General features: G+C 43.1%; 2 long non-coding RNA genes across 2 annotated transcripts in view; one reads left to right on the forward strand and one right to left on the reverse strand.

The window, feature by feature from the left end:
* The window catches only part of LOC147572665 (uncharacterized), a 416,520-nt gene that overhangs the window by 400,621 nt on the left and 2,680 nt on the right, over positions 1-13,219 (forward strand). Inside the window, exon 9 of the long non-coding RNA XR_015245909.1 lies at positions 5,356-5,477. This is a non-coding gene — a long non-coding RNA (uncharacterized LOC147572665). The remainder of the gene's footprint in view (positions 1-5,355; positions 5,478-13,219) is intronic.
* On the reverse strand, positions 183-10,269 carry LOC147572667 (uncharacterized). Its single transcript, XR_015245910.1, has 7 exons — positions 10,183-10,269; positions 7,989-8,104; positions 6,261-6,350; positions 5,870-6,006; positions 4,168-4,336; positions 2,441-2,626; positions 183-354 (listed from the first exon to the last, which is right to left on the reverse strand). It is a non-coding gene; the product is annotated as an uncharacterized LOC147572667 (long non-coding RNA).

The raw sequence follows: 13,219 nt of genomic DNA on the forward strand, positions 1-13,219 counted from the left end.
GGTAAAGAGCCAGGTAGGGCTGAGTGGGGAGAAAAAGGGTGGGATTCTGATACCTTCCTGACATCTCTTTACTCCTCACTGGGCTGTTTGCCCGCATCGGGGGTGATCACAGAGGAGGTGCCTACCTGAATGTGAACACCCCACCCTACCTTGTTTCCCGCATCATGAGAACAAGAAGTCCATAGCAGGGGTGATTCTGAACAAGGTTTCTAAATGACCGGACAACAGAGGCTCTCCAGAAAATCTTCAACCATGGCTCCTCTTACTTGCCAATATTTCTAGACTTCCCAGCTCTCACCACCTCATGACAGAAGAAGACTGGGGTGTGGGGGAGTCTCATTTTTTCTAAACTCTCTGAGGAAGAAAGGATGACAGTACTCCCCATCAGATGCATGTTACAACCACCTTTTTGTCAACTAAGCCACGTGGGCTGGTGAGATACCTCCTTGAGGGCTAGTGCTTTTCCTCAGAATTGGAGAGCTCCAATACATCAAAATAGGGTTTTCTAAAGCAACAGCCAGTAGGTATTGAATGACTGCTATAGACAGGTCTTAGTTTTAGATGCCAAGAGAGTGACATGGTATATAAGTTTTAATCCGTATTCAGGGGCCTTATGATTTAGTTGGTGATACAAAGAAATACGCCTAAAATAGTTATGTGGCTTACAAGGTGCTCACATCTGTAGACACTTCCCTCCTTCCTCCTACATCTTGCCTGAGACCTACTCATCCATAGGTCAAACTTCCAGGTTACTTTCTTGAGGAAATCTGCCTTTTCTGAGTTAGGTAATTCTCTTATCGACATTCACCAAAGCCTTCTCTGACCTTTATCACTCTGTGATTTCCTACATTTCTGCTTGTTTTGTCACTAGACAGTAAGCTCTTTAAGAGCAGAGACTGATTGGCACACTGTTTTATTACCAGCATAGAGAGATGCTCAACAAGTATTTGCAAATGAATGAATGAATCAACAGGAAGAGGTAGCATATGTTACATGAGGAAAGCATAGAAGAAACAGCATATTTTGAATTTAGAAGGGGATGGAGAAAGTGATTCCCTGAGGTACTTGGTAAAATTGTGTTGCCAGTGCAGTATGAGTGATCTGGCAATTTTTGTGACCCTGGGCATCTGGTTGCGTGCATACTTAGTCACTTCTCATCTGGTGTCATGTTAAGTTAGAGAGTCCCTTGATCACTAGGAAGGTGATGTGGGTTGATTAACATTCCTCTGGAAGAGGTAGCACTGTGATTCTGAATCTACTTCCAAATGTGTGTGTGTGTGTGTGACAGTAACAACTGAGCCAGATGACCTCTTTCAGCCAGCCTCTGTCACTAGTATTTCCTGAAAGCCACTGCATGTAGCAGTCTGTGGTGTGATAGAAAGGACCTAATTACCACAACCCTCCCTCCAGCTTATGTTCTGGGAGGGCTTGGGCATACATAAAAAAAATATGTACAGAAATACCTCTGAGCATAAGTGACACACTCAGAGAAACCTTCATAAACAAGCACAGTGCAAAAAGGACACAGACATGAAAATAACCAGTCGGCAGCTGGCTCAAGCCGAATAAATAAATCACATGGAAGGGGGGGAGAGAAATGCCTGCAGATGTAAGGACCTTGGAAGCCACGTAACTATTTTCTGCATATTTCTTGTATCACCAACTATATCATAAGGTCCCCAAAGGCAGAGACTAAAACACACACCATGTAGCTTTCTTGGCACTTAATGCTAAGAGCTGTCTACAACAGACATTCTGTACTAATTGGCTGCTGCTGAAGAGAATCCCATTTTGAAAGAGACCACGTGGAAGAAGATACGGTGAGGGTGTCTGGCAGGGCCCCTCCTCCTGGGCACAGTTCTAAATGGGAAAAGAGCCTGGTTTGCTGAAGGAGACCAGAGCGGGTGGTTGTGTGGGGATAATGGCAAGTATATTGTGCAAAGTACAAAGGGGTAGTGGGAGTATGTGTGTGGGGTTGGTAGGTGAGGGGATTCCTGCTGACTGGCTAAGGAAAAGTGGGTGCGGACCGTGAACAAGGGAGAGCTGCTGATGGACAAGAAGGGAGAAGAAGGTTAATATCATGAATGAGCACCCTCCTGGAGGTGCTGCTTCTCTCAAGTGTCATGGAATCTGTTCCATGGAATCTGTGCATGGAAGGAAGGCTTGGCTAGGGATTTGTGAGCTTGTGTGTCACAACTGAGAGGGGAATCTGGGAGGGTGGTTATATCATAGGGTTTGTTATGATTCTTCTAGTTTAATAAATTTGTACCGAGGATCTAGTGGGGGCTTGGTAGATAGTGATAACGGAAGTCATCCCAGCCTCCAACCAAGAGGCTCTGTGAGAGTGGGAAGGGCTGTGTTAAGAGGTTCAAACCTCATGAAGGGGGCTTTTAGGAAAAGAAGCAACCGGAGGCTTTTGAAGTGTCTGAGATGGGCTCACATGGTGCTTGGGAAAGATGACTTAACATCAGAGCCCAGATGGGAGGTGGGGAGTAGGACTGGAGCTGGGAGGCTGGCCACGCGTTGCCACAGCTTCAGGAAGGAGATGTAGCATCTGGCCTTGAGTGAGGGTAGAGACGAGAAGTGACTGCGGGAATGTGTCCAGTTCTGTTTTGATGTGGTGACACTGAATGATGAGAACAAAGAAGGGAGAAAGGCAGCCACTTAGTTTCCGTCTTTATGAGACTAATCTGCTCAGGGGGGCTTCTCAGAGCTGCTTTGTGGAGGGAGCACAGGTCAGGAGTCTGCTAGACTAGACTAGCTCTAGTCCTGCCTGTTGGACCTTGGGAGAAATTATTTTATGTCAACTTTGCCTTATTTATCTTCAGATTAGGACATTTCAGCCTTAAAAGGCCTATGATTTACAATAGTACTTCGGTGGGAAATGTATGTAATGGGTGACATAAATTAATGGTATGCTAAATTACGCTATTGATGGCAATAATGACTGGGACTCGTATGCTGATTTACACTTTACAAAGCATTTTTGCATGCATTATTTAATTTCAACCTTACCACAACCAGTGAGGTAAATATAATTATTTCATTCATATTTTATAAGTGAAGAAACAGAGATCTGGAGCCTTGTCCTAAGGCCATAAGGATAGTAAGTGGCTGAGCCAAGATCCAACCACCTCCCAAATCACAGCCTACTGTACTCTGTGGGAACTTAGAATTATCATTTATTTATTTAACATTAGCTGTGAATTCTTGCCAAATGAAAACTAGCATTAGATATCATTGTTGTTGCTATTGTCATCAGGACATTTTTGATTCACTGATTCACCCATCTACTCACTTATCATAGGTTTACTGATCACCTACTATGTGCCAGGCACAGAGCTAAGCACCGGGATACAGAGAAGAATAGAGCACGGTCTCTGCTCAGGAGGACCCAGTCCAAGGAAGGAGTTAGGTTGCCAGGGTAAATCAAAAAATATTCACAATATAGCATGCTAGGTCCCTATCTGTGGAGCACGTGTAGAGGGTGTGCGTGGAGGTCTGTTTCCTAGAGGCACCACCTCCTTCCGCTCACAGACCAAATCTCTAGCAAGTGGCTCAAGAGGCCTTCCTTGGTCAAGCCTCCTCTGACTTCAGGTCACCATACTGTGCTTTTCTCAGAATCGTGCCACACCTGCTACCACCATTTGGTCTGTGGTATCTTAACAGTTCATTTTCTGTTCCTTTATTCCTTGTTTCCTCTGTGTTTCCCTTCCATCTTCTGTAGAAGGCTCTGTGGTATACACGATCGTTTTTGCAGGTAAGTACTATAGGTAACATTTGCTATTCATTCATAGCACCAGGGCTGAACATGGTAGGCAGTCAATAAACATTTGTTTGATTGATGAAGATTCCCAGTTTGAGAATGCACAGGGCAGAAAGGTGCCAAAATGAATCCCCTAAAAGGGCAGGAGAATGAGGTCTAGTGCGGTTGCACCGCTGTCCAGGAGCATTTTAATGTGACGACTGGAGTCCACAAGCCCATCGGGGACCCCCTTCAGTCCATGTGTCAGGGGCTTAAACAACTACATTCTGAGCATGCAGCCTCACCGGGATAGGGAGGGAAGAGACTTTGGCCCTTTAAAGTCAATTTTGTGAAATAGATCTCGATCCAGCAGGGACGATGTTAAGAAGCAATTAAAAAAAAATGATTGTCGTTATTTTTACCTGCATCCTGTTTCTGGCTGTGCCACTATCTTGTGAAGGGGTCTTGGCACATACGCGGTTTTTGAGTGCCAGTTTTCCCATCTGTAAAATAATCCCTGTCCTTGATCCTCAGCTCACAGAGGTGTTTGGAAGCCCAGGGAGGTAATGTCTGTGCTGTGCTCGCAGGATCCTGGACAAAAGGCATTGTATAAATAAAGGCGATCACTCCTATTATAGCGTACACAGTGGTTCAGAAGTGTGTTTAATGCCTTGTCCCCTTTCCTTCTGTTCCTTGCCCTAATGTCTCCCCTCTGCTTGTACCCAGGAGCACAACTGTTCTGATCTAGCTGCAGTCAGATTAATTGAACAGGAGCCTTTGAAATCCCACCTAGTTTACTCAGCCTGCTTATCTTTCAAGGCTTTTGCAAGTTCTTCTCTTTATTGAGAAAGGGAAAAAGGAAAAAGACATCACTTGGAATGACAACTGCTTGTTCCTTTATCAGGTCAGCTTTTTTCCTGAAAGGTCCCCCTGCCCCTCAAGTGATCTCATCCCAAACTCCCCCCCACCCTGTGATGGCTGGATGCAGGAATCTCTGGTTGGGTTGCCTTGGCAACAACTTCTGTTTGTTGCAGGTTCCGGTTAGTGTTGGGTCCTCATCATTGTTTTTCCCTCTGCCTCATGATACAAGAGGGGCAATCAACTCTGTGAATTAGGTAAAACAAAGGAAACAGTCCAAAGAGTGATAGGAGGGAAAGGGAAGAGCAGGCAGAGAAAACCCCTAGAGGGGTCACTGTTGGCTCTTTAGAACCTACCAGGTAGTTATACATTGAATGAAAACAAAAACAAAAACAAAGAGCCAGGAAGCAATTTATCTAGAATGATTTGAAGGCAGGTATGTGGAGATTTTGATGTGATAGTCTAATTCCAATGAGAATCATAAGAACAGGGGACTTCCTAAGCGGAGCTGAATCTCTTCCAGGTAGACTGAAGAACCACACTTGATACATGTTCTCGCCCTCAATGAACTTAGACTTTGGGAATCCACTGACATTTACTGAGGGCCTGCTCAGAGCTGGGCTCTATGGCTAACAGTACAATTTGGCGAAAACCTTCCCTAGTATCCATATAGCACACATGTCCTTCAAGCACAAACACTATTCAAGTGGTTTTGCTGAATGTCAGCTTGTTATTTGTTTCTGTTTTTATAGCATTTCTTCATTTGGAAGACGTGGCATATGTGTACGAGAAAAGACAAGTTCAAGACCCATGAGTTTGAGAGAGGAGAGCATTCTGACCCACCTCAACTGCTATTCTTCGAAAACCTACACACGTAAGTAAGTCAGCTATTTATTCTTTATGTTGATGCCAAGTACAACTCTTACATCGCAGTAAGAGCAAGGTGGATTGAATAGGAATGAATTAGTTTTTTTTTTTTTTTTTTTTTTAACATTTATTTATTTTTGAGACAGAGACAGAGCATGAGCAGGGGAGGGTCAGAGAGAGAGGGAGACACAGAATCCGAAACAGGCTCCAGGCTCTGAGCTGTCAGCCCAGAGCCCGATGCAGGGCTCGAACTCATGGACTGCGAGATCATGACCTGAGCCGAAGTCGGACGCCCAACCGACTGAGCCCCCCCAGGCGCCCCAGGAATGAATGAGTTTGAATGCCAACTACAGGTGTAAACAACGTATACACTTCTCATCTTTTTATTCGTTCGCTCACCGAAGACTAGTTATTCGCCAGGCACGGTCACAGGCACTGGAAGTACAGGAGTGAGGAAAGCAGTAGGACGTCTCTGCCTTCAGAGACCCCGTGCCCTCTCTCGTCCCCACATCAATGCCGGTGCTCGCCAAGTGCTCCTGCATTAGCAGAAAGATTAAATGGAGGATCTAGATTGGCCACACCTGAAATTTACCACAACATGACACAACTTCAGGGTTGAAGGGGCCTTCAGAGACCTTTATCTCCAACCTCCCACTTAAAACCCGAATTCCTGGTTCAAGCGTTCCTTGGAGGTGGGAGCCACCCTCCCGCCGTTCTCTCATCTGTTCCTTCTTGTCTAGCAGCACCTCTGCTGCCCGAACTTTCCCCAGATCTGTCCACCACGTCTCACCTGTCACAACCAGGGGTCTCCTCCCAGGTGCCCCTGCTTCCATTCTTCTCCTCCTCCTTAATTCCTTCTCCACACAACTGACAGAGTGGTCTTTCAGAAACGGAATTCAAATCATGTCTTCTCTGCTTAAAACCCTCCAAAGGTCCTCTTTGCACTTAGTTTAAAATCCCAACTCTACCCCGTTCCATAAATCACTGACATGCTTGAACCTGCACAGGCTCTCTGACCTTACTCCCCTGACCTCCCGGCATAGCATATACCTCTATCTGAGGAAAAGTGCTTTGACTGCTTATGTTGTGTACTGTCCTCAAACTGCCCCGCCCCCCCGTCACACACAGCACAACACACACTAAAATCCAAGCTCCTTGGCAGCCTGTAGTTTGATTTGTTCATATCTGTTTTTTTAAGTTTATTACTTTTGTGTGTGTGTGTGTGTGTGAGAGAGAGAGAGAGAGAGAGAGAGAGAGAGAGAGAGAGAGAGAGGCAGGCAGGTGAGGGGCAGAGAGAGAGAGGGGGAAAGAGAGAATCCCAAGCAGGCTCCACACTGACAGTTCAGAGGCTGAAGTGGGGCTTGAACCCACAATGGGTGAGATCATGACCTGAGCCAAAATCAAGAGTCCAACACTTAGCCAACTGAGCCATCCAGGTGCCCCACCTCCATTCATATCTGTCTATAAATGTGTCTCGTGTATTAGGCATTCATAATTATTTTTGAATTAAAAAAAATCTAGCTTCTTTAATATCTTTTTAAGAGTGACAAGGTACTATGTGTATTACGGTACCCAGTGTATATATGATTCCAAAGTTTGTTTAGTTTTTCTTCTATTGTGCAAAAGTTTCTTTCTCTGCCACATCAACCCATTGACTTTGTTCTGTTATATGCAATTAACCCATTTCCTGTCCATGGAAGTTTATTTAAATATTCACATGGCTTAAATATTCACATCCGCTCTCCAGACTAAACACACAGAGTCCTTTAACCCTGTAAAGGTCTTGTGCTGATTTTCAAACCCTTTTCTCTCCTGCCTCCCTTTCTCTTGAAAACTACTGGTTTGCCTAGTTCCCCCTTATAGTGTGGGGCTTGGCTCAGTTGGGTATCACAGCAACCCAAGGAAGAAAAGATGAACCAGTTAACAAGAAATGTTTAGCTGCTGAAAAAGAAACTTGATCCAACGTTATAAAATGTTTATCGATCACTTTTTCGAAACTGATTTCATGTCTGCCCAATTAAACCTAATTGAGGCCTCTCATCTGCCAAGCCAAGTACACCTTCCATCAGATTTTGAGCATCAACTTGGTGTGCATATAGGTGGGAAAAGTTGAAACTAATTCTCTGTTCTTAATCGCTCCTAATACATGTTGGTCCCCAATAAATGTGATATCAAAATAATTATAATAAGATTATATGGAATCTAAGACATGGTAATTAATGAAGAAGTATTTGAACTGTCAGTGGTGTCTTGAGCCCTAAAGGGAAAAATAATAACCTGACAATATAAGTGAAATATGAGATCAACCAATTAATTAGGAGAATAATTTGATCTGGTACTCTGAAAGTAGGCCAATTAAAATGCATTGTTGTTATTTAACATTAAGTAAGGTGCTAGATCCTGAACACAGTTGGAAAGTAGACCTTATTCCTACCCTCAGGGAACTTAAAGCTAATTTAACAGTTGCATATAAAAGGGCAAAGGAATGGGAGGGGTGGTGTTGACTTGATTTACTTACTGGAGCTCCTTCTCTGGCATTGGGTTGAGGCTCAGGAGAGCTGTTACCACCCCTGTGCTCTTCTGACCTTCTCCTCCCTCCTTCTTCTAGCTGTTCTTGGAGTGTGGGAGGAATCCCTTTGAGTTCAATAGAGTTCAGAAGAAATGGGTTAAAAAAAAAAAACTTCCCAGAAAATACTAAGTTTTCTATAGTTGAGCTAGTTAGTGGAAAAGAAGAACCCAGATATTGTTAGTGCCTTTGATAATTCATTAGGAACAATTAATTGGCTACTAATGAAACAACAGAAGCAACAATACAAAAAAAACTGAAATCATTTTGCCTTCTAGCATACTTAAGGGAATGCATGTGCCTACCTTCAACTTTAATGAGGGTGCAAAAGATAAAGCACAAAGTAGCCCATTAACTGTGCATTTAACTTTAATGAAGGCTGATCTCTGCAATAAATAATAATAAGTGTATTTATAATTTGCAAAAAAATCCTTGAAACTTTTTTAAGCCTATTCCTTGTGAAAGACTGAGGTTTCATGCTCTCCCCTCCAACACCTTGTGTACAGTGTCAGATGATTAATATTTTGATGTCATAATGCTGTCCCTGAAAAGAGAATCTTCCATTCCTTCCATCTCACTAGAAGGAAACATAGAATGCCCTCCTCTCCCCCTTTCCTTCTCTCTCTCTCTCCCCTTCTCTCTTTCTTCTTCTTCTTCCTTCTTTCTTTCTCTCTCTCTCTCTCTCCCTCCCTCCCTCCTTCCCTCCCTCCCTCCCTCCTGGAATACCTGTTTCCCTTTGGGGTGCCCTTTGAACTGCTTCTGTAACAATTCAAGTAGGTTGTGTTGAGATATTCATCTTCCTCTCTTCTCCTTGGGAACCACTGTGCCATTCATATAGAAGATGTTAGGGAGATCTGCCTCTGCCTAGATACCAACCATGGCTCTCTGACTCAAAGGAGACTCACACTAAGTTTTAGAGCTGACAAACATCATGCTTTCATTAAAGCACTCGGCAGGGTAATATGCCAAAATGGATGATAATTTGCTAAAATGTGTTGTAGGATGTTCAAGCACACTAAATTATTGTGCTTAAGGACAAAAGAGCTCTAAACTCATCTCCTAAGACTATTACCAATTCACCAAGCAACATTCACCAGCATCTACCTATATTCCACCTATGTATCCATGATTCTAGATTAAGAAGTACAAGGATTTGCCTAAAGCAACAGCACTGTCCACAGCTTGACTTGATTTCTTGATGCATATTTACATGAAAACAGAATGCTAATGGTAATAAAAACTCTGAGTAATTGTTCTTTCTTACTAAAGTTTACTAAAGCTAAGTGCTTTCCATGCATCATTTCATTAAATCCTCACAGCCTGTGAAGTAGACATCATAATTAATTCCCATTTTATAGAAATAAAGAAATTAAAGTCTAAAAATTAAGTAACATGGTAATTTGCAGAAGAAAACACTCAAATCCAAATCTGTCCAGAATGAATTTTTCGTCTTTGAACTCTGTGCTTTATTGTCTCTTTGTAAATAACATGCCAGGGTATGAAGGCAGTAATCGTTGCTTGGGCATACATGGTTATGATAACTTACACATCATTGCTTTCTCTAATGTACACGTCAATATGCTTAGTCCTTTTGTCTACTGATTTAGTCTCTCCTTATAATCTTTACATGCACTGTAGGCATACTTGATTATTGTAATAATTTTACAACAAATTACTGAAACCTAAAGGTGTTAAGCATCTACATGGTGCCCACTTTTTGTCCATTGTGTCCAGGGTCATATTTGTACTATGTTCCCAGTCATCTAATTAACTGAGATTACTTATGTAAAATTTTACTTTATTTTCCCCATCAGCCCAGTCTGAAGCAGTAAATTATACCTATACCTCTGCTCAGAAAGAAGAAATAGAAAAGAAAATGGTGTAGTTTTGTGTTTTTTTTTTTTTTTGACACTTGCAATGTATCACTTTCTTTGTCCTGAGGGCTAAAATAATATTTGAAATTGCAGCAAATTGTGATCTCAGGGCCAAATCTATCTTCTTCTGTAGAGTTTTCTACTCTTCCTTGAAATTCCTTGGTTTTCCATTTATTTAGTATTGCAGATTTAAAGTTTGGATCCCCTAAGTAATCTGTACAAAAGCCCCTTTGTACCTCAGTTCCCCAACCCAGCACCCATAAGCCACACACCCTCAGGGAAGCTTTGTTTGCTTGGTTTTCATCTGATGATCTTGAATTCTTAGCACTCAAAGGGGAAAGTCTAAGGCACAAATGCCATGGAACATGGAGGAAATTATCTGAGTGTTCCTTAGGCTAGTGAGGTAACAGTGTCTTCAGTTAATAATGGGTGAATTATCCAGTTCCTGCTTCCATTCTGTGACGCTGATGGTGGAGGGAAATTGTGAAAGAATAATCAGAAGGCCTTGATAACTGATGAAATGTGGAGGACAAGAGAGAAAGAGGTCAAGATGATGGAAACATTGCACTTAGGTAAGTGGGAGAATGATGATGTCATTAACAGAAGTGGAAAGTCAGAAGGAGGAGCCACAAGGGATGAAGGGAAGAGGGATAAGATAATGATGAATTAGCTAGAAAGTTGTTGAGTTGGAGACAATGCTGGAAAATTAAGTACTAAGTGTCTGGTGGGCAGTTTGAATGGTAGAAATAGATTTTAGGGAAAAGGTCCAGGTAGGAGATAAAAATGTGAAGGTCATGTGAAAATGAATGATGGGGCACCTGGGTGACTCAGTCGGTTGAGCGCCCCACTTTTGATTTCGGCTCAAGTCATGATCCTGTTATGCCTAGAATTCGTGATCCCCAAAGGTCACCAGGGAGCCGAGTCCGACGCAAAAGCAAAGAGCCTATTTATTCGAGCTAGCTTGAGCTCAATCCCCTACCTGCACCAAGGCAGCGGTGAGATGCCGGAGAGAGAGAGCGTGTTTCAAAAGCACAAAGGTTTTATAGGGGTCTAGGGGCAGTTGGGGGGGGTGATGGTCGTGGCCTTAGCCAATTGGCTGGGGAAGGATCAGAGTCCCGTTGTGCAGGTTGCCAGGCGTGGTTTGAACGGGAAGTTTGAAGGGTGAGTGGGAAGTTACTCAAGGGGAGGAGGCATGGTCTGAGGTTTGAGCGGGAATTTCTTTCTGCGGTTTTTCCGGAAAGGGGGCCATGTTGGGGACATAGTCACTCAAGATGGAGGACACAGAACAAAATGGAGTCGGCCGGTCTAGGTCCGCTCTTTCAATCCCGGCTCATGGAATCAAGCCCCATGTCAGGCTCAGTACTGAGCATGGAGCCTGCTTGAGGTGTGCTCGCTCGCGCTCTCTCTCTCTCCCCCATCTCTCTCTCACACCTTCTGCCCCTCCCCCACTCACACTCATGTGCGCTATTTCTTTAAAATTAAAAAAAAAAGAATGATGTCTCTGGAGTAGAAAAGAGAAAAAAATGAGGCTTGAACCTTGAGAAATACCCTTGAACAAGTAGTCAACACAGAAAAGCCAATTAGGAAGTTAGAAAAAGAATGGACCATGCATGGGGAATAAATAGGGTGGTGCCACAGGGTGGGAGCCAAGATATGATAAAGTTTATTTGCTGATAGGACTGTGAGGACTCAATCAGATTAAATATTTTGAAGCAGTTCTTAAGTATCAAATGATATACCTGTTTTTTACCTGTAAACTTGCTCTTTAAAGCCAACATTTGAGGAGGTAATAGAATGTTTTGAAAGGGATTGGCATCAGTACCTGTAAGACCTCTCCAAACAGCCACTCCCACCAGACCCTTTTACTGAGGAGGATACCTAGTTAGGACACTCGAGCAAAATAGACACCTTACAGCTGAATTTAACCATATAAAACGGCCATTTATTTTGTCATATAAAGATGGTCTTTTCATGTGTTCCATCCAACTTGAGCATGGTTTCCCAAACCTGCTCTGATGAGCTTGGTCACCTTTGAGCTTCCAGAAGTCGTTTTACCGTCTGACCCAGATTTCTTCCCTAGGCCTCACCCTAGCTCCCCTGCTCATTCTACCTGGGGTCTTTTGAGGGCTGGAGAGGGGACATGATTGATCAGTGTTATGCAACTAAGGAGCCACAAGGCCTAGATTGAAAACCTGTTCTCCTAAAAAATTCCCACCCCATCCACTCTTTTTATCTCCCTTCTATACCCTTTCTCTGAACTAAGCCAGCATATTCCAGAATTCAGGACTGTGGAAAGTGATGACTCTGACTCTCTCTCTTTCCCTGATCTGAACACAGGAGAACATTTTCAATTGGTCTAACATACCAGGCACTCTCTTCCCACTACAGAGCAGGTAACCAGATTACCTGAAATCTGGGGCAGAAGAAGGCTTCCAATGTGTCATCATTCTGATTGACATGCAGACCCTCCTCCATGGTCTGGCGAGTTTTATGGTCAGAGTGAAGAAAAGGACAAAGGGAATTATTTCGATTATGCAAATCAACAACCCAATCCTGAACTTCCTTTTGTACACAGAGCCCGAGCATTTGCATGCCTGGTCAGTTGTTCAAATGACCAGATTTCACTTGGTCTCATTAACATGCATTCCTTAAAATGTATATTCGCTCAACTAATGTAATAGCTTGGTCTCTGCAAATGGAATTCTTCCCAAATGTGCAAGTGGCTATAAGTAGTCTAAAAAGTTTTAAATGCACAGTAAGTACCTTGTACATATAGCCTGTTGATCATTAATAGAAGTTCTACAAAACGGAAGTCAGCAGAGAAAACCATTAAAGAGCAAATAGGGCAATTAGGACCTGCCAGGCTGACTCTCCCTGGCACTCCACATGACTCCTGCCTCTTTGCCAACTCCGCAGCAGTTAGAGGAAGCTGACATATATTCTTGATACTCTGGTGTGGTTTCAGGGAAGGGAGATAATTCCAAGCCACATCTTTATATCCAGAACAACACATAAGAGGTTAAGATTATGCTTGATTGTTCAAAAAATTTAGCCTGGCCTTGTATCTGCCCCTCGAAATGATCTTTAGAGTTCTGACTTTATTTTTGCCTCTTCACTTTGGTTTCTCGTAACATTCACCCCTCCCCACCTCCATGGCTACTTTTCATAGATGCGATTTCATGATGAAAATTTGAAAATAATGTGGCAGAAAAGAACTGCCTTTCTTTTCTCAGAGACACATTAATAAAACACCAGTGAGCCATTTGATTTTAAATAACCAGAGAGAAAGATGCATATGTAGAGAGATTG

Source organism: Puma concolor, chromosome E4, assembly GCF_028749965.1.
Source record: "Puma concolor isolate L17-30 chromosome E4, mPumCon1.1.hap2, whole genome shotgun sequence".
NCBI lineage: Eukaryota > Metazoa > Chordata > Mammalia > Carnivora > Felidae > Puma > Puma concolor.